This window comes from Salmo salar, chromosome ssa06 (genome assembly GCF_905237065.1).
Source record: "Salmo salar chromosome ssa06, Ssal_v3.1, whole genome shotgun sequence".
Lineage (NCBI taxonomy): Eukaryota > Metazoa > Chordata > Actinopteri > Salmoniformes > Salmonidae > Salmo > Salmo salar.
Window position 1 is genome coordinate 64,190,387 of NC_059447.1, and position 23,711 is coordinate 64,214,097.

The following is a 23,711-nucleotide window of genomic DNA, read 5'->3' on the forward strand; positions in this document are numbered from 1 at the left end:
CTTTGTCATTGGAGTGAGGCCTAAGTTTGTGTGCGTTAATTTGACAGAGATGTTCTGATGAGGAAAGGCGTTCTCGCGCCATTTCTAGGCAAGACGATTGGCAGTGTATCAAATTGTTGTTCCAGTTATGTTTCAACAAGAGATACTGAGGTTGGCTCACAATGTTAGTATGGCAGGCCATCTTGGGGCCAACAAGACGTATGACTGGATTGTATTGGTATTGGTCCTTTGGCCAAAGCAGAGTGGTAATCAGTTTCTCTTAACCATCATATGCGCTGCCACTCGTTTCCCTGAGGCCATTCTACTGATGAAAATCTCTACGGATATTGCTGGAGTTTCCCCTTGAAATCCGACATGCCCGTGGTAAGGACAACTTGGTTGCTGATCAAATCAAATCAAATTGTATTGGTCACATACACATATTTAGCAGATGTTATTTCTGTTCCTAGCTCCAACAGTGCAGTAATATCTAACAATTCATAACAATACACACAAATCTGAAGTAAAAGAATGGAGTAAAGAAACATAAATAAGGACAAGCAATGTCAGTGGCAATGACTAAAATAAAGTAGAATAGAATACAGTATATACATATGAAATGAGTAAAGCAGTATGCAAATATTATTAAAGTGACTAGTGTTCCATTATTAAAGTCACCAGTGATTCCATGTCTATGTATATAGGGCAGTAACCGGGTGGTAGCCGGCTAGTGATGGCTATTTAACAGTCTGATGGCCTTGAGATAGAAGCTGTTTTTCAGTCTCTCGGTCCCAGCTTTGATGCACCTGTACTGACCTCGCCATTTGGATGGTAGCAGGGTGAACAGGCCGTGGCTCGGGTGGTTGTTGTCCTTAATGATCTTTTTGGCCTTACTGTGACATCAGGTGCTGTAGGTGTCCTGGAGGGCAGGCAGTGTGCCCCCGGTGATGCGTTGGGCAGACCGCACCACTCTCTGGAGAGCCCTGCGGTTGCAGGCAGTGCAGTTGCCATTCCAAGCGGTGAAGCAGTCTGACAGGATGCTCTCAATTGTACATCTGTAAAAGTTTGTGAGGGTCTTATTGGCCAAAGCAAATTTAGTCTCCTGAGGTTGAAGAGACGCTGTTGCACCTTCACCACACTGTCTGCGTGGGAGATGTGAATGCCGAGGAACTCAAAGCCTTTTACCTTCTCCACTGCGGTCCCATCAATGTGGTTAAGGGCGTGCTCTCTCTGCTGGTTCCTGAAGTCCACGATCAGCTCCTTCGTTTTGTTGAGGGAGAGATTATTTTCCTGGAACCACTCTGCCAGGGCCCTCACCTCGTCATTGTTGGTAATCAGGCCTACAACTGTTGTGTCATCTGCAAACTTGATGATTGAGTTGGAGGCATGCATGGCCACGCAGTCATGGGTGAACAGGGAGTACAGGAGGGGGCTGAGCACGTACACTTGTGGGCCCCCATTTCCTGATTCAATTTTCTCCGTTTTTTGCCTGCCATATGAGTTCTGTTATACTCACAGACACCATTCAAACCGTTTTAGAAACTTTAGAGTGTTTTCTATCCAAATTATATCCATATCCTAGCTTTTGGGCCTGAGTAACAGGCAGTTTACTTTGGGCACGCCTTTCATCCGGACGTCAAAATATTGCCCCCTACCCAAGAGGTTAACACAATCCATTTTTGATTTCTATTTGCCATATTTTTCACAAAAGTTCTGATCCTTTCTATTCTCAGTTTCTACAGATAGTAAATTAAATAAAAAATGTTGGTAAAAGTTTCATTATACTATTGATTGATTGATTGACTTTTCAAATCACCCAGCAGTGCTACAGTATTTGCAGAGTAAGCGCCAGGTAAATGTTGCAATTCTTCAGCGACCGAAAACAACCTACATATGGACAGTCCCAAAACAAATGATCTAAAGATTCTGTCTCTTCACAGCAAGATATGCAGAACTGGGATGGTTGCATCCCCCATATAACATTCTATTGGTTGCAAGAATTATGTATAATTTAAATGGGAAAAATGAACGTTTTGAATCCAGCGTTGTTTTCCATATCAGTTAATAAACCATGTGCCATGGAATCGGAACATCAAATCTCTTCCCATCTTTTTTCCAATCTGTCCATTATTTGTTGTTAAATTAAACTGGTATACCTTTTTTAATCAATGTTGGTCTTTAATGGAGGGCCGACAGACAAGTTCCTTACTTTTTGCGTCTTGCAATAATGTGGAAAATAGTTGGTTGTAATTTTGGGTAGAGCAGAAATGTCAATATATTTTTGTTAGCTGCGTGTGTGACATAACTGGAAGCTAACTTTACAGTAGTGCTATTGGTCAACAACACTGATTTTGAATCCAAACATGGTAAAATGGTTATCCTTGTGTCTTTCTCTTTGTTCCTGACCTGCTCTGGTGAGATTCTCTCTCCTCTCACAATTTTAAGGGCCTTCCTCTGACACCACCTGGTATAGAGGTCCTGGATGGCAGGGACCTCTGCCCCAGTGATGTACTGGGCTGTACAAACTACCCTTTTTAGCGCCTTGCAGTCACATGCCAAGCAGTTGCCATATTAAGTGGTGATGCAGCCAGTCAAGATGCTCACAATGGTACAGCTGTATAACTTTTTGAGGGCCGGTGCAAAAATCTTTTCAGCCTCCTTAGGGGGAAGAGACGTTTTTTTGTGCCTTCACAACTATGTTGGCGTGTGCGGTCCATGTTAAATCCTTAGTGATGTGGACACCGGGGAAGCTCTCGACCTACTCCAGCGATTTGGATGAGGCCATACTCAGCTTCCTGTAGTCCACGATCAGCTCCTTTGTTTTGCTGATGTTGAAAGGTTGTTCGAGGGCTCATATAACATACTTCCTTGTACTTGTCAAAGGAAGTGATGTGACTTTTTCTTTGCCTTGCATTTTGCTAATTATATCCACTATTCAGACATCTGATTACAGTATTGGCACGGCACATTGTTACCTCTCTGATTTTCTCAGCATTTCCATGGTGGTCTGGTTAGATTAAGCACTCAGACAGTAGTTATAACACCATTCAAATATTTTATTAGTTCTCAATGAGCACCATAGAGAAAAAGTTGACACTCATAGGTCGTCTGCCTTGCATTCATTTTTTATGTAGATTTACAAATCTTCAGAGATTGTCTCTCTTTAACCTCCCATCAGTCAGCTTATTCATACTACCAAATGTACTTTTCATCATCTTCAAATGTAACCACTTAATTGTGAAGAAAGTCAAAACATTAGCCGCTATTTCTTATGCATGCTCACACGTTGCCCACACACCACCTGGTGTTCGTGTGAATAGGCCTGGCTGCAGTCTTCCTGTACACTTATACTGTGTGAAAACACTTTAAAAGGTAAAATTAAGGCTGGTGTTTGTATTCTAGTACACTTCTGGAAGAGGTTATGCTCTTCAGTTTAATCTCCTCTCATTGACAAACTGGGAATAGGATTTGCAGTTCGATGTTTAATTTGAATCGTATTTACTGTCAAAGCCTATGTTTACCTTTACGCGTCACTTATTTTTAATTAGTGGTACCATACACTTGATAATCTAATGATATGCTCAATTTCCTTCTATGGCATCTTTAAGGAATTGTAGTCTAAATTCAAATGTATCTAATTCATTTTACCTGGCAGTCGTTTTCATTTGGAGCTTTACCTGGTAAGGCTCTTTGAATATGCCCTCATTCTTCAGAAGAATCTACACTGAACAAAAATATAAATGCCACATGTAAAGTGTTGGTTCCATGTTTCATGAGCTGAAAAAAAAAGATCCCAGAAATGTTCAATACGCATAAAAACCTTATCACAAATATGGTGCACAAATTTGTTTACGTCCCTTTAAGTGAGCATTTTTCCTTCGTCAAGATAATGCATCCACCTGACAGGTGTGGCATATCAAGAAGCTGATTAAACAGCATGATTATTACACAGGTGCACCTTGTGCTGGGGACAGTAAAAGGACACGCCGTTTTGTCACAATGCCACAGAAGTCTCAAGTTTGGAGGGCATGTGCAATTGGCATGGTGACGGCAGGAATGTCCACCAGAGCTGTTGCCAGAGAATTGAATGTTTATGTCTACCATAAGCCGCCTCCAACGTAGTTTTAGAGAATTTAGTAGTATGTCCAACCAGCCTCACAACCGCAGACAATGTGTATAGCATCGTGTGGGCTAGCGGTTTGCTGATAACGTTGTGAACAGAGTGCCCCATGGTGGGGTTATGGTATGGGCAGGCATAAACTACGGACAATGAACACAATTGCATTTTATCGATGGCAATTTGAATACAGTGACGAGAACCTGAGGCCCATTTTTTATTTTTGTATTTGTGACAAACAGATACATATCTGTATTTCCAGTCCTGTGAAATCCATAGATTAGGGCCAAACAAATATAATTCACTGATTTCCATATATGAACTGTAACTCAGTAAAATCTTTGAATGTTGCATTTAGTTCAGTGTAATACAGATGGCACAACGTGAGTTCGTCAGTCTCTTCCTTTCTCCAGGTACTTGCTGCTACAAGAGTTCAAGCCATTAAAACTTAGTTCTCAACTTATTTGACCACCGGCAACTTTCAATGTCAGAACATTGAGTATAACCACGTACGAGATGCATCTATCTCCTTAAGTCCTCTGGACTGTGTTCCTACAATGGACAGATACAGTACCAGGCAAAAGTTTGGACACACCTACTCATTCCAGGGTTTTTCTTTATTTGACTATTTTCTACATTGTAGGATAATAGTGAAGAAAAACTATAAAAACACATACGGAATCATGTAGTAACCAAAAAAAGTGTTAAATAAATCAAAATATATTTTATATTTGAGATTCTTTAAAGTATCCACCCTTTGTCTTGATGACAGCTTTGCATACTCTTGGCATTCTCTCAACCAGCCTCACCTGGAATGCTTTTCCAAAATTCTTGAAGGACTTCTCACATATGCTGAGCACTTGTTGGCTGCTTTTTCCTTCACTCTGTGGTCCAACTCATCCCAAACTATCTCAATTGGGTTGAGGTTGGGTGATTGCTGCAGGTCATCTGATGAATCACTCTCCTTCTTGGTCAAATAGCCCTTACACAGCCTTGAGGTGTGTTGGGTCATTGTCCTGTAGAAAAATAAATGATAGTGGGACTAAGTATCGCTGCAGAATGCTGTGGTAGCCATGCTGGTTTTGTGTGCCTTGAATTCTGAATAAACCACTGACAGTGTCACCAGCAAAGCACACCCACACCACCTCCTCTATGCTTCACGGTGGGAACCACACATGCGGAGATCATCCGTTTACCTACTCTGCTATTCACAAAGACACTGTGGTTGGAACCAAAAATCTAATTTGGACTCATCAGACCAAAGGAAAGATTTCAACCGGTCTAATGTCCATTGCTCGGGTTTCTTGGCCCAAGCAAGTCTATTCTTCTTTGCAGCAATCTGACCATGAAGGCCTGATTCTCGCAGTCTCCTCTGAACAGTTGATGTTGAGATGTGTCTGATACTTGAACTCTGAAGTATTTATTTGGGCTGCAATTTCTAAGTTGGTAACTCTAATGAACTTTCCCTCTGCAGGAGAGGTAACTCTGGGTCTTCCTTTCCTGTGGCGGTCTTCATGAGAGCCAGTATCTTCATAGCGCTTGATGGTTTTTGCGACTGCACTTGAAGAAACTTTCAAAGTTCTTGAAATGTTCCGGATTGTCTGACCATCATGTCTTCAAGTAATGATGGACTGTCATTTCTCTTTGCTTATTTGAGCTGTTCTAGCCATAATATGGACTTGGTATTTTACCAAGTAGAGCTATCTTCTGTATACCACCCCTACCTTGTCACAACAAAACTGATTGGCTCAAACGCATTAAGGAAAGAAATTCCACAAATTAATTTTTAACTTTTAAGGCATTCCAGGTGATTACCTCATGAAACTGGTTGAGAGAATGCCAAGAGTGTGCAAAGCAAAGGGTGGCTACTTTGAAGAATGTCAAATATAATACATTTTGATTTGTTTAACACTTGTTTGGTTACTACATGATTCCATGTTTTTTTTCTTCATAGTTTTGATGTCTTCACTATTATTCTACAATGTAGAAAATAGTAAAAATAAATAAAAACCCTTGAATGATTTGGTGTCCAAACTTTCGACTGGTACTGCAAATCAGGCTGTATGCCGAACAGTGATCTGGTGGAACACACATTTAATTGCTTGTGCAAGGATTGCTCGTTAGAGTTAGGGTAACGCCCCATTGAGCATTGGCAGGAATATTCTCTCTGCCCCATGAATTTATAGTTTTTGCATGAAATTGTATTTTATTGTGTGCAGCTCATTACTTAATAATGACAGCTACCAATACTAGCGCGGAAGGACATACAAGTAACGGGATCCTAATGGAGGGCCTATATTTAACAAAGCTAGTAAATAATGAGAGGGGCAGTTGTCCAAATGTTAAGACTTGAATCTAGATTACGCCTTTTCCCACTGGGCACAGACGTCAGTGTAACAATTTTATTGAAATGACGTGGAAACAACGTTGATTTAACTAGTGTGTCCCCAACGGGTTGGTGCTATGGCTTTCGATTGGAATTTTCTTGTTGATGAGAAAGCTGTAGAGGACTACTGCGTTTCTCTGTAATAAAAAGCTTTTCATTAGAGAACACCAAATGAACAAATTTCTGATTTATTGCAAGCGCTGCCATAAGCAGTATTCTTTCATTTCTGAAGCTTTAACCATAGACGCTATAAAAAACTAACAATATTTGAGACTGCCAATAATTAGTCAATTCAACCTGAAATGGTTATTCAACCCCGATGTCAATTGAGAGCTTCAGCTTGGTTATAACATCTTGGTTACGGTGCTGTCGCTGTGCAGTGGAGGTCTCCTCAGCCACCATGTTTTAGTTTTCAAAAGAAATGTTTACAGATTCTGATTACTTTCAGGGATACACACGACTGGGAGTTTGTTTTTCCCGTGATCAACAACATTGTCACAGTGAAAAATGTCTGCTGGATTTGAAAGGGGATTAAATCAGGATCTGGAGGAGTTAGGTATAAGACTAAGACACCTGCAGGGGATATTACCAGCTTCTCTCACACAGTGTTGTTGATGCTAGTAAAGAATATAATGTCCCTGAGTTCTGATCAATCTACTGACTAAGAATTTATAAGTGACTGACTCAGAGGGCATATTATCAAGAATCAACTTTTGGGAGCAATTATAGAGTTGGTATTGGAACCAAAATACAGCGTATCTGCCAAAGATAATGTCTATTCTGGTGATATCTATAAAGGCGCCTTGAGTTCTGTGGGTCCTTCAGAAGATGAGTGATTTTGTGAACGGTCGAGGTAAGGTTATTAAGTGCTTCTAAAGTGTCTTTTGTCCGTTGTCTCAAGAGGAAACTGTATTGTTGTTTGACGGAATGAAGTCTGCTTACACATCTGACCCTGTTCGGGTGTCTAAGAACTTTGTCAAGGATTTTGCCTGTTTTTCAGGGCATCATAGAAACCACTTCAAAGCATCATGTTTCACTTTATATTTCGTGTAGAGGTACATTCTATTAATTCTGCAATGCAAGACACCCTCTGGCTTTGGCATCTGCATGTCTTGCATCTGTCTGGTGTTGCTGCCTCAAAAAGAATAATTTGCGCACGCTACAGACGGCTAATACAGGACTATTAAAGGCCCAGTGCACTACTTTTGTAAGCCCTAGGGGTTCTGCAGCACCCTCAGCACCTTTACTTCCCTCGGCCATTTTAATGTGCATGAATGAGTCAGCTAATCCTCAACTCAGAGTTTTATGACAACCAAGACCCATTTCAATATTGAGTGTGGTGGGACGTATGGTTTTGCCCAAGAGAACATATTAATTCAATTAAAGAAGTGAATGCCCGTTAGTGTAACGCCCTGGCCATAGAGAGGGGTTTTTTGTTCTTTATTTTGGTTAGGCCAGGGTGTTACATTGGGTGGGCGTTCTATTTCTATGTGTTTGCGTTTTCTTTGTTTTGGGCTGTGTGTGGCTCCCAAATCAGGCACAGCTGAAGTTCGTTGCTGTTGATTGGGAGTCACACATAAGTGCATGTTTTTCCGTTGGGGTTTTGTGGGTAATTGTTTCTGTTCGTGTTACTGTGTTTAACGTGACAGGACTGTTTTGGTTGTCTGTTTATTGTTTTGTATAGTGTTCTTGCCGTAATTAAATATATGACGAACACTAACTCCGCTGCGTTTTGGTCCACTCTCTCTAAAGGCAGCCGTTACAGTTAGACTCTCTTTTTATCTATTTGCAGTAATATGCCTGGTTGCTGGCCTATTCTGAAGACAAAGCTTTATTTTCTGTGGAAGAATCTTTAAAACAAATCAACAAAGCAATTCTGGAGTGTGGTTCTACAATAAAATAACTTTTTTAATTTATCCACATTTTATACCATGCCAGAAAAGCTGTTGTTATGGTACAGCTGGTTTTGGATGGATGAATCTGCTGCCTAAATAAATAAGTCTGCTGCCTAAATAAATAAGTGCATGCCATAGTTAAGTGACAAATACCTCGACACACACTGGTTAAATCAACGTAGTTTGTTCTACGTATTTTCAATGAAATGATGTTGAACCAACGTGGAATAGATGTTGAATTGACGTCTGTGCCCAGTGGGAAGGCACATAGATCCTCAACTCAAACGCTTAAAAAAAATATTAAAATCTCTATACACACCAAAGACAGCATCTCAGGATAGGAGGCCCCTGACCCCAATTTTTTTATTTTATAATATGAAATAAATGAGCAATTCAGTCGGTGTCTCAATTTACTGTTGAGTTATAATAGTAGAATACACAAGGTGTATGTTTGAAATTTGGTTGTGCATCAGCAGTTTCTCTTGTTTTGTCAATCACTGACACTCACTCAATTAGCCATGTCAGCCAGTGGAGACTGGTGGGAGGAGCTATAGGAGGATGGACTCATTGTAATGGCTAGAATGGAATGGTGGCAACTATATATTTGACTCTGTTGCATTTATTTAATTCCAGCCCTTACAATTAACCCATTCTCCTATAGCTCCTCCCACAAGCCTCCACTGATGTCAGCTAACAATTTTTAGATTGGTAAATTAGTCTAGCCAGTTATCAATACCTACTGGGCACGTGCCAGGGGATCCCCATAGATTTTCTTTCACTCTCTCAGATATCATTAACATGGCATAAGTCATGTCAAAATGTGTAGAACTGTAGAAAACTTACTTTACAAGTGAAAATGTGTCTCTGCCCCATGGCAAAATGAGTACAATCCATTTTTTGTAAAATTGCCAAATTTTATCTCCACCCCATGGCAGAATGTGGAGAACTGCAGAAAAGTTGCTTTAAAACGACATTTTCTCTGCTCCACAGGAGGGTGGTGGCAATGGCTGGAGCGAAATGGTATCAAATACATCACACACATGGTGTCTATGTGTTTGATGCCACGCCATAACAGACATTAAGAGCTGTCCTCCACGGCAAAATGTGGAGAATTGCAGGAAATGTAGGTGGGGGTGGTGGGGTCTTGGTGGGGGGTGGCGGGGTCCCCAAACCAAATCTCGCTCAGGGCCCCCCAAACAGCCCTTGTGGCTGTACCCTGTTTTCATCCCAATAACACAACTTTCAAAAGTGTCTACTACTACAGAGCACTGGGGAATTTAGCGCACAAGTCAATATTTGCTTTACACAGCTAAATAAATAGGGCCATTAGGATTTAGTACAGCCTGGGATGATTGACCTATAGTTCAGAGGTTAAAATAAAGACTGCAGCTTTGAATATCCAACTGAACAGCTGTATTGACAAGTTGCCTAAAACATAGGGTTCTGGACAATGTAGAGTACTGAATATGGTAGAATGCCATTTGAGGTGTCTACTGTAGGTATGTCTAAGTCAGAGCTCAGGTGTGAGAGAGAATAACTCCCTCCCACAGCTCAATCTCATTTCAAATACCACCAAGGTCAAACAGACCAGAGATTGACAGATAAAGTGTCTTGGTCAGGCTTGTGATGGTATGTTTTATTCACACTTCAAGGATGCCGCTTCCCACTGCTATGGTGCAGATGGGGCTTTGGAAAGGCAGCGTTACAAAGCCTGTCACCTTGCATTACAACTCGCTACAATGCTTCAGATCATGAATATTGTAGATCTGGGATGGGATCAGGCAGAACACTGTCTTTGAATCATTAAGACAATACCTTTAAATAGGCAGAATGGCAATAGGTCTGTCCATTAGCAGACTGGGACCGAGACAAGGGGCTTCATTACCTTCTGTAGACTATGTTATAAACCTGTCAAAAACATCCCATGTTTCATTTGAGAGGTCAGAATAATTGTCAGCCGTCACTATACCTGATGAACTGAATAATCAAAAAGTTGTGCAAATTAAGCAAACACACAAACTGAGTGTACAAAACTTTAGAAACACTTCCCTAATATTGAGTTGCGTTTCACAGGGATGCTGGCACACGTTGACTCTAATGCTTCCCACAGTTGTGTAAAGTTGCCTAGATTTCATGATACACACGGGAAACTGTTGAGCGTTAAAAAAAGCAGCATTGCAGTTCTTGACACACTCAAACCGGTGCACCTGGCACCTACTACCATACCCCGTTCAAAGACATCTTTTGTCTTGACCATTCACCCTCTGAACGGCACACATACACAAAATCCTTCTTTAACCTGTCTCCACCCCTTCTACACTGATTGAAGTACATTTAACAAGTCATAGCTTTCACTTGGATTCACCTGGTCATTCTGTCATGGAAAGAGCAGGTGTTCCTAATTTTTTTCTACACTCAGCGTATACTTATACAGATTAACGACACAGAATTGTGCTCTCCTTTGACAGAAACGTATTTTCAGTCGTGATACAGAATGTTTTATTCATGCTATGGACTTCCAGAAAGTTCAAAACAATGTCAGAAAAGAAAAGATGCCGTTGGGATACATCTGCAGGCCATTGTTAAAACAGTGGGTACCTGAATATTGAGTCTCAGTACGCAGAACACAAGAAATCATGCTGAGAGTTGCTGCTCTTACCGTACCTGAACCCTGACATCTCTTATTGCCACTTATGGTACTTATAAATTCGCTCAAGCAGTAACTTTAAATGAAACCCTATTAGTGCAAAGCGAACTGTCTTGTGTTGACAAAACTGAGCAAACACACAAAGCCAACATTATGACCTAATTTATGCCTCACACATTATGGAAAGTGAAACCATAATGAAACGAGGTGCACCCTAATGTAAACAATTAAAGCTGAAATTAAAATGTACATCTTCAAGGAAAAATGTCATAAAATGTGACAAACTGTAGGCTACAGTGACTTATAATTTCAACATTATTTACAGTTGAAGTCAGAAGTTTAGATACATCTTAGCCAAATATATTTAAACTCAGTTTTTCACAATTCCTGACATTTAATCCTTGTAAAAGTTCCCTGTTTTAGGTCAGTTAGGATCACCACTTTATTTTAAGAACGTGAAGTGTCAGAATAATAGTGGAGAGTGATTTATTTCATCTTTTATTTCTTCATCACATTCCGAGTGGGCCAGAAGTTTACATGCACTCAATTAGAATTTGGTAGCATTAACTTTAAATTGTTTTGGGTAGCCTTCCACAAGCTTCCCACAATAAGTTGGGTGAATTTTGGCCCATTCCTCCTGACAGAGCTGGTGTAACTGAGTCAGGTTTCTAGGCCTCCTTGCTCGCACACACTTTTACAATTCTACCCACAAATGTTCAATGGGATTGAGGTCAGGGCTTTATGAAGGCCTCTCCAATCCCTTGACTTTGTTGTCCTTAAGCCATTTTGCCACAATTTTGGAAGTATGCTTGGGGTCATTTTCCATTTGGAAGACCCATTTGCGACCAAGCCTTAACTTCTTGACTAATGTCTCGAGGTGTTGCTTCAATATATCCACATAATTGTCCTCCCTCATGATGCCATCTATTTTGTGAAGTGCACCAGTCCCTCCTACAGCAAAGCACCCCCAAAACATGATGCTGCCACCCTCGTTCTTTGCGGTTGGGATGGTGCTCTTTGGCTTGCAAGCTTCCCCCTTTTTCGATGGTCATTATGGCCAAACAGTTCTATTTTTGTTTCATCAGACCAGAGGACATTTCTCCAAAAAGTACAATCTTTGTCCCCATGTGAAGTTGCTAACCGTAGTCTGGCTTTTTTATGGCGGTTTTGGAGCAGTGGCTTCTTCCTTGCTGAGCGGCCTTTCAGGTTATGTCGATGTAGGACACGTTCTACTGTGGATATAGATACTTTTGTACCTGTTTCCTCCAGCATCTTCACAAGGTCCTTTGCTGTTGTTCTGGGATTGTTTTGCACTTTTCGCACCAAAGACGTTCGTCTCTAGGAGACTGAACGCGTCTCCTTCCTGAGCAGTATGATGGCTGCGCGGTCCCATGGTGTTTATACTTGTGTACTATTGTTTGTACAGATGAACGTGGTACCTTCAGGCATTTGGAAATTGTTCCCAAGGATGAACCAGACTTGTGGAGGTCTACAATTTCTTTGAGGTCTTGGCTGATTTCTTTTGATTTTCCCATGATGTCAAGCTAAGAGACACTGAGTTTGAAGGTAGGCCTTGAAATACATCCACAGGTCCACCTCCAATTTACTCAAATGATGTCAATTAGCCTAGTGTATGTAGACTTCCGACTTCAACTGTAGATATTAAAGTGCTGTTTTATGAAACAAAAGCTTTGAAGAACTGAACAATTAATTAGGAAATATGCAGCCGTGCATACAGCCGTTTATAGAATAAGGCTGATAATTCAGCCGATACTCATCTCCCCAATAAATTGACAACTTTCAAACCTCTATGGCCTTTGATGGTACTGTTTTGTGTGAAAATGTGTATGTGCAAAAAGTATCCAGTTTCCCCAAAGCCCTCTGATAAACTTCAAATATTTTTGTCGCCGTCACATGGAATCCATCACACAGTCCGTGCAGAATGGATGATTGGTGATAACATCAGTCTTTGATGACACCATATTGCGGAACGCAGCTCTCTTTGGCTGGAGATCCCTAACTTTTTTAATGCAAAAATTCAAAACGCACTTGCAGACTTGTTTACGTGCTGCTGTGCGTTTTGTTGCTAACCTTACTTTGCTACCTGACAACTTGACGGTTTTTCCTTTTTATTACTGTTTATTGTCACGACTTCCACCGAAGTCAGCCCCTCTCCTTGTTCGGGCGGCGTTCGGCGGTCGACGTCACCGGCTTACTAGTTGCCACCGATCTATGTTTCCCTGTTCGTTTGCTTTTGTCTTTATTATTCACACCTGTTTTTGATTCCCTGATTATGTTCATTATTTAACCCTCTGGCTTCCCTGTTTGTCTTGTCCGTGATTGTTTCCTGTTTTGTGATTGATGGAGGTGTTTTCTCCTAACCCTGTATTGGGATGTGGAAGAAGTTTGATTATGATTTTAGTAAACACGTTATTGTTTACACTCATCCATGTGTCCTGCGCCTGACTCCGACACTTCTTCTACTAAAGCATTACAGAATCACGAACCATTAATATGGAGTCAGCAGGAGCAGCCAGCACTCCTATTCCAGCAAAGGAGCGCATCCAGCAGCACGCGATAATGTTACAGAATCTCGGGACAGCCATGGATCGCGTGCTGCAGACTATGGAGAGGGTGGAGAGAAGAGGATTTCCCTTCAACTCAACCATTCCACCACCACCCGCACCTCTTCATACACCCATGCCCACCATTCCGTCATCAGTATCTGGTGGGATTCGGCTCTCGCTCCCGAGACCTTATGACGGAACAGACGCCGGGTGCCAGGGGTTCTTATTCCAGCTGGAGCTCTACCTGGCGGCTGTCCAGCCGGCACCTTCGGGAAGCGAGAGAGTGAGTGCTCTCATCTCCTGTCTGACTGGTAAAGCCCTGGAGTGGGCCAACGCCATCGGGGGAGAGGAAGGCCCGACTCTGGATAATTACGAGGACTTCTCCCGCCGCTTTCGGGCAGTATTTGATCATCCACCAGAAGGGAGAGTGGCAGGAGAGCGCTTGTTTCAGTTAAGACAGGGGATGAGGAGCGCTCAGGAGTTTGCACTGGACTTTAGAAATCTGGCGGCGGGTGCGGGATGGAATGAGCGGGCCCTGATCAACCACTACAGGTGTGGTTTGCGAGAGGACGTTCGTAGGGAGTTAGCCTGCAGGGACACCACCCTCCACCTGGACCAGCTGGTGGACTTATCGATCCGGCTGGATAACCTGTTGGCCTCCCGCGGATGTCCGGATCGGGGTCCGTTGGTTCCATCCCCCAACACCTATGGAGTTGGGAGGGGCTGGTACGAGGGAGACCGGAGGGGGAACCAGTCCATGCACTAGAGGTGACCGCAGAGGGCACACTGCTGGTCGGTGCTGGGGAGGTTCTCCAGGAAGTCGAGGTGGTAGGCGGAACACTGGCGGTTCATCTCAGGTGAGTATGCACACGACTCACCCAGACCCCCCTGTTGCTCACATGTGGTTATCTATAGGATTTCCGGGGTTTTCCCCGCATTCCCAGCATAAGGCGCTAGTAGATTCAGGCGCAGCTGGGAACTTTATGGATCGGACCTTGGCCCATAGATTAGGGATTCCGATTGTTCCCTTCCCTGTACATGCCCTAGATAGTCGTCCTTTGGGGTCAGGGCTGATTAGGGAGGTCACAGCTCCCATTGCTATGGTAACACAGGGGTGTCATGAGGAGAGAATTAGTCTCTTTTTGATTGACTCTCCTGTGTTTCCCGTTGTGTTGGATCTTCTCTGGTTGGCTTCTCATGATCCTATTATTTCGTGGCAACAGAGGGTTCTTAAGGGATGGTCCGGTCAGTGTTCAGGGAGGTGTTTAGGTGTTTCCATAGGTGTCACTACGGTGGAAAGTCCAAACCAGGTTTCCACCATGCACATTCCCCCCGAATATGCCGATTTGGCAATCGCCTTCTGTAAAAAGAAGGCAACTCAATTACCACCCCATCGACCGGGGGATTGTGCGATAAATCTCCGGGAGGGTGCTGCCCTTCCCAGGAGTCACGTGTATCCTCTGTCACAGCAGGAGACGGAGGCTATGGAGACATATGTCACCGAATCTCTGGGACAGGGATACATTCAGCCCTCCATTTCACCTGTCTCCTCGAGTTTCTTTTTTGTGAAGAAGAAGGATGGAGGTTTACGCCCGTGCATTGACTATCGAGGTTTGAACCAGATTACGATAAAATACAGTCACCCGCTGCCTCTTATTGCTAGTATGACAGAGTCATTGCACGGGGCGCGCTTCTTCACAAAATTGGACCTCAGGAGTGCGTACAACCTGGTGCGTATCAAGGGAGGGGATGAGTGGAAGACGGCATTTAGCACTACTTCTGGGCACTATGAGTACCTCGTCATGCCGTATGGGTTAAGGAATGCTCCATCCGTCTTCCAATCATTTGTGGATGAGATCTTCAGGGACCTGCACGGGCGGGGTGTATATAGATGACATTCTAATATACTCCGCTACCCGCGCTGAGCATGTGTCCCTTGTACGCACGGTGCTTGGTCGATTGTTGGAGCATGACCTTTACGTCAAGGCGGAGAAATGTCTGTTCTTTCAACAGTCTGTCTCCTTCCTTGGGTACCGGTTGTCCGCGTCAGGGGCGGAGATGGAGACTGACCGCATTTCAGCCGTGTGTAATTGGCCGACTCCAACCATGGTAAAGGAGGTGCAGCGGTTTTTAGGGTTTGCCAACTACTACCGGAGATTTATCCGGGGTTTTGGCCAGGTGGCGGCTCCCATTACCTCCTTACTGAAGGGGGGACCGGTGCGACTGCGGTGGTCGGCTGAGGCGGACAGAGCTTTTGGTAACCTGAAGGCTCTGTTTACCACGGCTCCAGTGCTGGCGCATCCTGATCCCTCCTTAGCGTTTATAGTTGAAGTGGATGCATCCGAGGCTGGAATAGGGGCTGTGCTATCTCAGCGCTCGGGTAAGCCACCAAAACTCTGCCCCTGTGCTTTCTTTTCGAAGAAGCTCAGCTCGGCGGAGCGAAACTATGATGTGGGGGATAGGGAGTTGTTGGCTGTTGTCGGGGCTCTGAAAGCGTGGAGACATTGGCTTGAGGGGGCTAGACAACCTTTTCTCATTTGGACTGACCACCGAAATCTGGGGTACATTCGGGCAGCGATGAGACTGAACCCTCGCCAGGCTAGGTGGGCTATGTTTTTCACACGCTTTGTTTTCACCCTTTCCTACAAACCAGGTTCCCAGAACGTAAAGGCAGACGCACTGTCCTGGCTGTATGATACAGAGGAGCGGTCCACGGAGCCCACTCCCATAATTCCCGCTTCTTGCCTGGTGGCACCGGTGGTATGGGAGGTGGACGCGGACATTGAACGGGCGTCACGTGCAGACCCCTCTCCCCCCAAGTGTCCCGTTGAGCGCGTGTATGTTTCGTTTGATCTGTTGGGCCCACACATCACCCTCCTCTGGTCATCCTGGTATCGGTCGGACGGTGCACTGCCTTGCGGGGAAGTACTGGTGGCCCACGTTAGCTAAGGACGTGAGGGTTTATGTCTCCTCCTGTTCGGTATGCGCACAGTGCAAGGCACCTAGACATCTGCCCAGAGGGAAATTACAACCCCTTCCCGTTTCGCAGTGACCGTGGTCACACCTATCAGTGGATTTCGTGACGGATCTTCCCCCGTCACAGGGTAACACCACGATCCTGGTTGTTGTGGATCGGTTTTCTAAGTCCTGCCGTCTCCTTCCTTTGCCCAGTCTCCCTACGGCTCTACAGACTGCGGAGGCCCTGTTCACCCATGTATTCCGGCACTACGGGGTGCCTGAGGATATAGTGTCTGATCGGGGTCCCCAATTTAGGTCTAGAGTCTGGAGGGCGTTTATGGAATGCCTGGGGGTCTCGGTCAGCCTTACCTCAGGTTTCCACCCCGAAAGTAACGGGCAGGTGGAAAGAGTCAACCAAGAGGTGGGTAGGTTTCTGCGGTCCTATTGCCAGGACCGGCCGGGAGAGTGGACGTCATTTATCCCCTGGACAGAGATGGCCCAAAACTGCCTACGCCACTCTTCGACTAATCTTACTCCTTTTCAGTGTGTGCTAGGTTATCAGCCGGTCCTGGCACCATGGCATCAGAGCCAGATCGAGGCTCCTGCGGTGGATGAATGGTTTCGGCACTCGGAGGAGACATGGAACGCTGCCCATGTCCGACTACAACGAGCCATCAGGCGGCAAAAGGCGAGTGCCGACAGCCATCGCAGTGAGGCCCCGGTTTACACACCGGAGGATCGGGTCTGGCTCTCGACCCGAAACCTGCCCCTTCACCTGCCCTGCCGGAAGCTGGGTCCGCGGTTTGTGGGGCCATTCAAAGTCCTGAGGAGATTGAACGAGGTTTGTTATAGGTTACAACTCCCCCCTGATTATCATATTAACCCCTCGTTCCATGCGTCTCTCCTCAGGCCGGTGGTAGCTGGCCCGCTCCAGCAGTCTGAGGTGCGGGAGGTTCCTCCGCCCCCTCTGGACATCGAGGGGGCCCCGGCGTATACAGTACGAGCCATTATGGACTCCAGACGTCGGGCGAGGGGCCTTCAGTACCTCGTGGAGTGGGAGGGGTACGGCCCGGAGGAGCGAAGCTGGGTACCGGCGGAGGACATCCTGGACCCATCGTTAATCCAGGAGTTTCACCGCTTCCGTCCGGATCGCCCTGCTCCCCGTCCTCCGGGTCGTCCCCGAGGCCGGTGTCTGCGCGCTGCTGGAGCCGCGCGTCGGGGGGGTACTGTCACGACTTCCACCGAAGTCAGCCCCTCTCCTTGTTCGGGCGGCGTTCGGTGGTCGACGTCACCGGCTTACTAGTTGCCACCGATCTATGTTTCCCTGTTCGTTTGCTTTTGTCTTTATTATTCACACCTGTTTTTGATTCCCTGATTATGTTCATTATTTAACCCTCCTGGCTTCCCTGTTTGTCTTGTCCGTGATTGTTTCCTGTTTTGCGATTGTTGGAGGTGTTTTCCCCTAACCCTGTATTGGGATGTGGAAGAAGTTTGATTATGATTTTAGTAAACACGTTATTGTTTACACTCATCCATGTGTCCTGCGCCTGACTCCGATACTTCTTCTACTAAAGCATTACATTTATATTTTTAGTTTTTCCCCTCACTCAACTTTTTTTCATTCAACTTTTTCACTCCGGACGCTTTATCTGGACATGGTTCGTCAAGACCTCCAACAGCCGAAGTTAAGTAGTAACATTAACATGATGCCTTCTAATTGCAGTCACTGTACTCATAATATACAGGAGAACGATCACCTTACGGCGAGGATAGCTGTGCTGCAAGCCCAGCTTCAGACACAATCGTTAGGCAAGGGTAATTTCAGTGTAGGAAAGGATGAAACAGCGTCTGTGCCACCAGTAAGTACAGATTGTAGTATAAATCCCCTCGCACGGTCCCCGCAGCCGGGCAACTTTCTCATGGCTTCTGGAGGGAAATGCTGTAGGAATGCTTAACCGGTGTCACTCATTCAGCCGACAGAAACTTTCAACCGGTTCTCCCCATTAAGCAGCGAGTCGGAGTCTGAGGCCGAGCCTTCTCTGGTCTCTATTCCTCCCATTACGGGGTCTGAGACGCCGAAGGCTCCCACCATTAGCTCTGACAAATTGAAAACCCTAGTCATGGCGACTCCATTACCCGTAGTATTAGACTTAAAACGAATCATCCAGCGATCATACACTGTTTACCAGGGGGCAGGGCTACCGACGTTAAGGCTAATCTGAAGATGGTGCTGGCTAAAGCTAAAACTGGCGAGTGTAGAGTATAGGGATATTGTTATCCACGTCGGCACCAACGATGTTAGGTTGAAACAGTCAGAGGTCACCAAGCGCAACATAGCTTCAGCGTGTAAATCAGCTAGAAAGATGTCGGTATCGAGTAATTGTCTCTGGCCCCCTCCCAGTTAGGGGGAGTGATGAGCTCTACAGCAGTCTCACAACTCAATCGCTGGTTAAACTGTTTTCTGCCCCTCCCAAAAGATAGAATTTGTAGATAATTGGCCCTCTTTCTGGGACTCACCCAAAAACAGGACCAAGCCTGGCCTGTTGAGGAGTGACGGACTCCATCCTAGCTGGATGGGTGCTCTCATCTTATCTACGAACATAGACAGGGCTCTAACTCCCTTAGCTCCACAATGAAATAGGGTACAGGCCAGGCAACAGGCTGTTAGCCAGCCTGCCAGCTTAGTGGAGTCTGCCACTAGTACAGTCAGTGTAGTCAGCTCAGCTATCCCCGATTGAGACCGTGTCTGTGCCTCGACCTAGGCTGGGCAAAACTAAACATGGTGGTGTTCGCCTTAGCAATCTCACTGGAATAAAGACCTCCTCCATTCCTGCAATTATTGAAGGAGATCGTGATACCTCACATCTCAAAATAGGGCTACTTAATGTTAGATCCCTCACTTCCAAGGCAGTTATAGTCAATGAACTAATCACTGATCATAATCTTGATGTGATTGGCATGACTGAAACATGGCTTAAGCCTGATGAATTTATGTGTTAAATGAGGCCTCACCTCCTGGTTACACTAGTGACCATATCCCCGCACATCCAGCAAAGCCAGAGGTGTTGCTAACATTTACGATAGCAAATTTCAATTTACAAAAAACCCCAGACGTTTTCGTCTTTTGAGCTTCTAGTCATGAAATCTATGCAGCCTACTCAATCACTTTTTTATAGCTACTGTTTACAGGCCTCCTGGGCCATATACAGCATTCCTCACTGAGTTCCTTGAATTCCTATCGGACCCTGTAGTCATAGCAGATAATATTCAAATTTTTGGTGACTTTAATATTCACATGGAAAAGTCCACAGATCCACTCCAAAAGGCTTTCGGAGCCATCATCGACTCAGTGGGTTTTGTCCAACATGTCTCCGGTCTTACTCACTGCCACCGTCATACTCTGGACCTAGTTTTGTCCCATGGAATAAATGTTGTGGATCTTAATGTTTTTCCTCATAATCCTGGACTATCGGACCACCATTTTATTACATTTGCAATCGCAACAATCTGCTCAGACCCAACCAAGGAGCATCAAAAGTCATGCTATAAATTCTCAGACAACCCAAAGATTCCTTGATGCCCTTCCATACTCCCTCTGCCTACCCAAGGACGTCAGAGGACAAAAATCAGTTAACCACCTAACTGAGGAACTCAATTTAACCTTGCGCATTACCCTAGATGCAGTTTCCCCCCTAAAAACTAAAAACATTTGTCATAAGAAACTAGCTCCCTGGTATACAAAAATACCCGAGCTCTGAAGCAAGCTTCCAGAAAATTGGAACAGAAAAGGCGCCACACCAAACTGGAAGGCTTCCGACTAGCTTGGAAAGACAGTACCGTGCAGTATCGAAGAGCCCTCACTGCTGCTCGATCATCCTATTTTTCCAACCTAAATGAGGAAAATCAGAACAATCCAAAACTTCCTTTTGATACTGTCGCAAAGCTAACTAAAAAGCAGCATTCCCCAAGAAAGGATGGCTTTCACTTCAGCAGTAATAAATGCATGAACTTCTTTGAGGAAAAGATCATGATCATTAGAAAACAAATTATGGACTCCTCTTTAAATCTGCATATTCCTCCAAATCTCAGTTGTCCTGAGTCTGCACAACTCTGCCAGGACCTAGGATCAAGGGAGACACCCAAGTGTTTTAGAACTATATCTCTTGACACAATGATGAAAGTAATCATAGCCTCTAAACATTCAAGCTGCATACTGGACTCTATTCCAACTAAACTCCTGAAAGAGCTGCTTCCTGTGCTTGGCCCTCCTATGTTGAACATAATAAACGGCTCTCTATCCACCGGATGTGTACCAAACTCACTAAAAGTGGCAGTAATAAAGCCTCTCTTGAAAAAGCCAAACCTTGACCCAGAAAATATAAAAAACTATTGGCCTATATCGAATCTCCCATTCCTCTCAAATAAAATTGAAAAAGCTGTTGCGCAGCAACTCACTGCCTTCCTGAAGACAAACAATGTATACGAAATGCTTCAGTCTGGTTTTTAGACCCCATCATAGCACTGAGACTGCACTTGTGAAGGTGGTAAATTACCTTTTAATGGTGTCAGACTGAGGCTCTGCATCTGACCTCGTGCTCCTAGACCTTAGTGCTGCTTTTGATACCATCGATCACCACATTCTTTTGGAGAGATTGGAAACCAAAATTGGTCTACACGGACAAGTTCTGGCCTGGTTTAGATCTTATCTGTCGGAAAGATATCAGTTTGTCTCTGTGAATGGTTTGTCCTCTGACAAATCAACTGAAAATGTTGGTGTTCCTCAAGGTTCCGTATTAGGACCACTATTGTTTTTCACTATATACACTGCTCAAAAAAATAAAAGGAACACTTAACCTCTCTAGGGTAGGTGGCACCAAATCGTCCCACCTACGTAATCCCAAAACCTCAAAAATGCAAAAACTTCAATTTTTCAAACATATGACTATTTTACACCATTTTAAAGACAAGACTCTCGTTAATCTAACCACACTGTCCGATTTCAAAAAGGCTTTACAACGAAAGCAAAACATTAGATTATGTCAGCAGAGTACCCAGCCAGAAATAATCAGACACCCATTTTTCAAGCTAGCATATAATGTCACATAAACCCAAACCACAGCTAAATGCAGCACTAACCTTTGATGATCTTCATCAGATGACAACCCTAGGACATTATGTTATACAATACATGCATGTTTTGTTCAATCAAGTTCATATTTATATCAAAAACCAGCTTTTTACATTAGCATGTGACTAGCATGTGACTAGCATTCCCACCGAACACTGCCGGTGAATTTACTAAATTACTCACGATAAACGTTCACAAAAAGCATAACAATTATTTTAAGAATTATAGATACAGAACTCCTCTATGCACTCGATATGTCCGATTTTAAAATAGCTTTCCGGTGAAAGCACATTTTGCAATATTCTCAGTAGATAGCCCGGCATCACAGGGCTAGCTATTTAGACACCCAGCAAATTTAGCACTCACCAAAGTCAGATTTACTATAAGAAAAATGTTATTACCTTTGCTGTCTTCGTCAGAATGCACTCCCAGGACTTCTACTTCAATAACAAATGTTGGTTTGGTTCAAAATAATCCATAGTTATATCCAAACAGCGGCGTTTTGTTCGTGCGTTCAAGAGGGTGACGAGGGTGACGAGCATGGCGCAATTCGTGACAAAAAAATTCTAAATATTCTATTACCGTACTTCGAAGCATGTCAACCGCTGTTTAAAATAAATGTTTATGCCATTTTTCTCATAAAATAGCGATAATATTCTGACCGGGAATCTGCGTTTAGGTAAACAGATTCTCAGGTTTTGCCCTGCCATTTGAGTTCTGTTATACTCACAGACACCATTCAAACAGTTTTAGAAACTTTAGGGTGTTTTCTATCCAAAGCCAATAATTACATGCATATTCTAGTTACTGGGCAGGAGTAGTAACCAGATTAAATTGGGTACGTTTTCTATCCGGCCGTGTCAATACTGCCCCCTAGCCCTAACAGGTTAAACATGTTAAAATGTAACTCCAAGTCAATCACACTTCTGTGAAATCAAACTGTCCACTTAGGAAGCAACACTGATTGACAATAAATTTCACATGCTGTTGTGCAAATGGAATAGACAACAGGTGGAAATTATAGGCAATTAGCAAGACACCCCCAATAAAGGAGTGGTTCTGCAGGTGGTAACCACAGACCACTTCTCAGTTCCTATGCTTCCTGGCTGATGTTTTGGTCACTTTTGAATGCTGGCGGTGCTTTCACTCTAGTGGTAGCATGAGACGGAGTCTACAACCCACACAAGTGGCTCAGGTCGTGCAGCTCATCCAGGATGGCACATCAATGCAAGCTGTGGCAAGAAGGTTTGCTGTGTCTGTCAGCGTAGTGTCCAGAGCATGGAGGCGCTACCAGGAGACAGGCCAGTACATCAGGAGACGTGGAGGAGGCCGTAGGAGGGCAACAACCCAGCAGCAGGACCGCTACCTCCGCCTTTGTGCAAGGAGGAGCACTGCCAGAGCCCTGCAAAATGACCTCCAGCAGGCCACAAATGTGCATGTATCTGCTCAAAGGATCAGATACAGATTCCATGAGGGTGGTATGAGGGCCCGACGTCCACAGGTGGGGGTTGTGCTTACAGCCCAACACCGTGCAGGACGTTTGTCATTTGCCAGAGAACACCAAGATTGGCAAATTTGCCACTGGTGCCCTGTGCTCTTCACAGATGAAAGCAGGTTCACACTGAGCACATGTGACAGACGTGACAGTCTGGAGACACCGTGGAGAACGTTCTGCTGCCTGCAACATCCTCCAGCATGACCGGTTTGGCGGTGGGTCAGTTATGGTGTGGGGTGGCATTTCTTTGGGGGGCCGCACAGCCCTCCATGTGCTCGCCAGAGGTAGCCTGACTGCTAGCCCTGGGTTCCTCCTAATGCAAGACAATGCTAAATGCTAGACCTCATGTGGCTGGAGTGTGTCAGCAGTTCCTGCAAGAGGAAGGCATTGATGCTATGGACTGGCCCGCCCGTTCCCCAGACCTGAATCCAATTGAGCACATCTGGGACATCATGTCTCGCTCCATCCACCAACGTCACGTTGCACCACAGACTGTCCAGGAGTTGGCGGATGCTTTAGTCCAGGTCTGGGAGGAGATC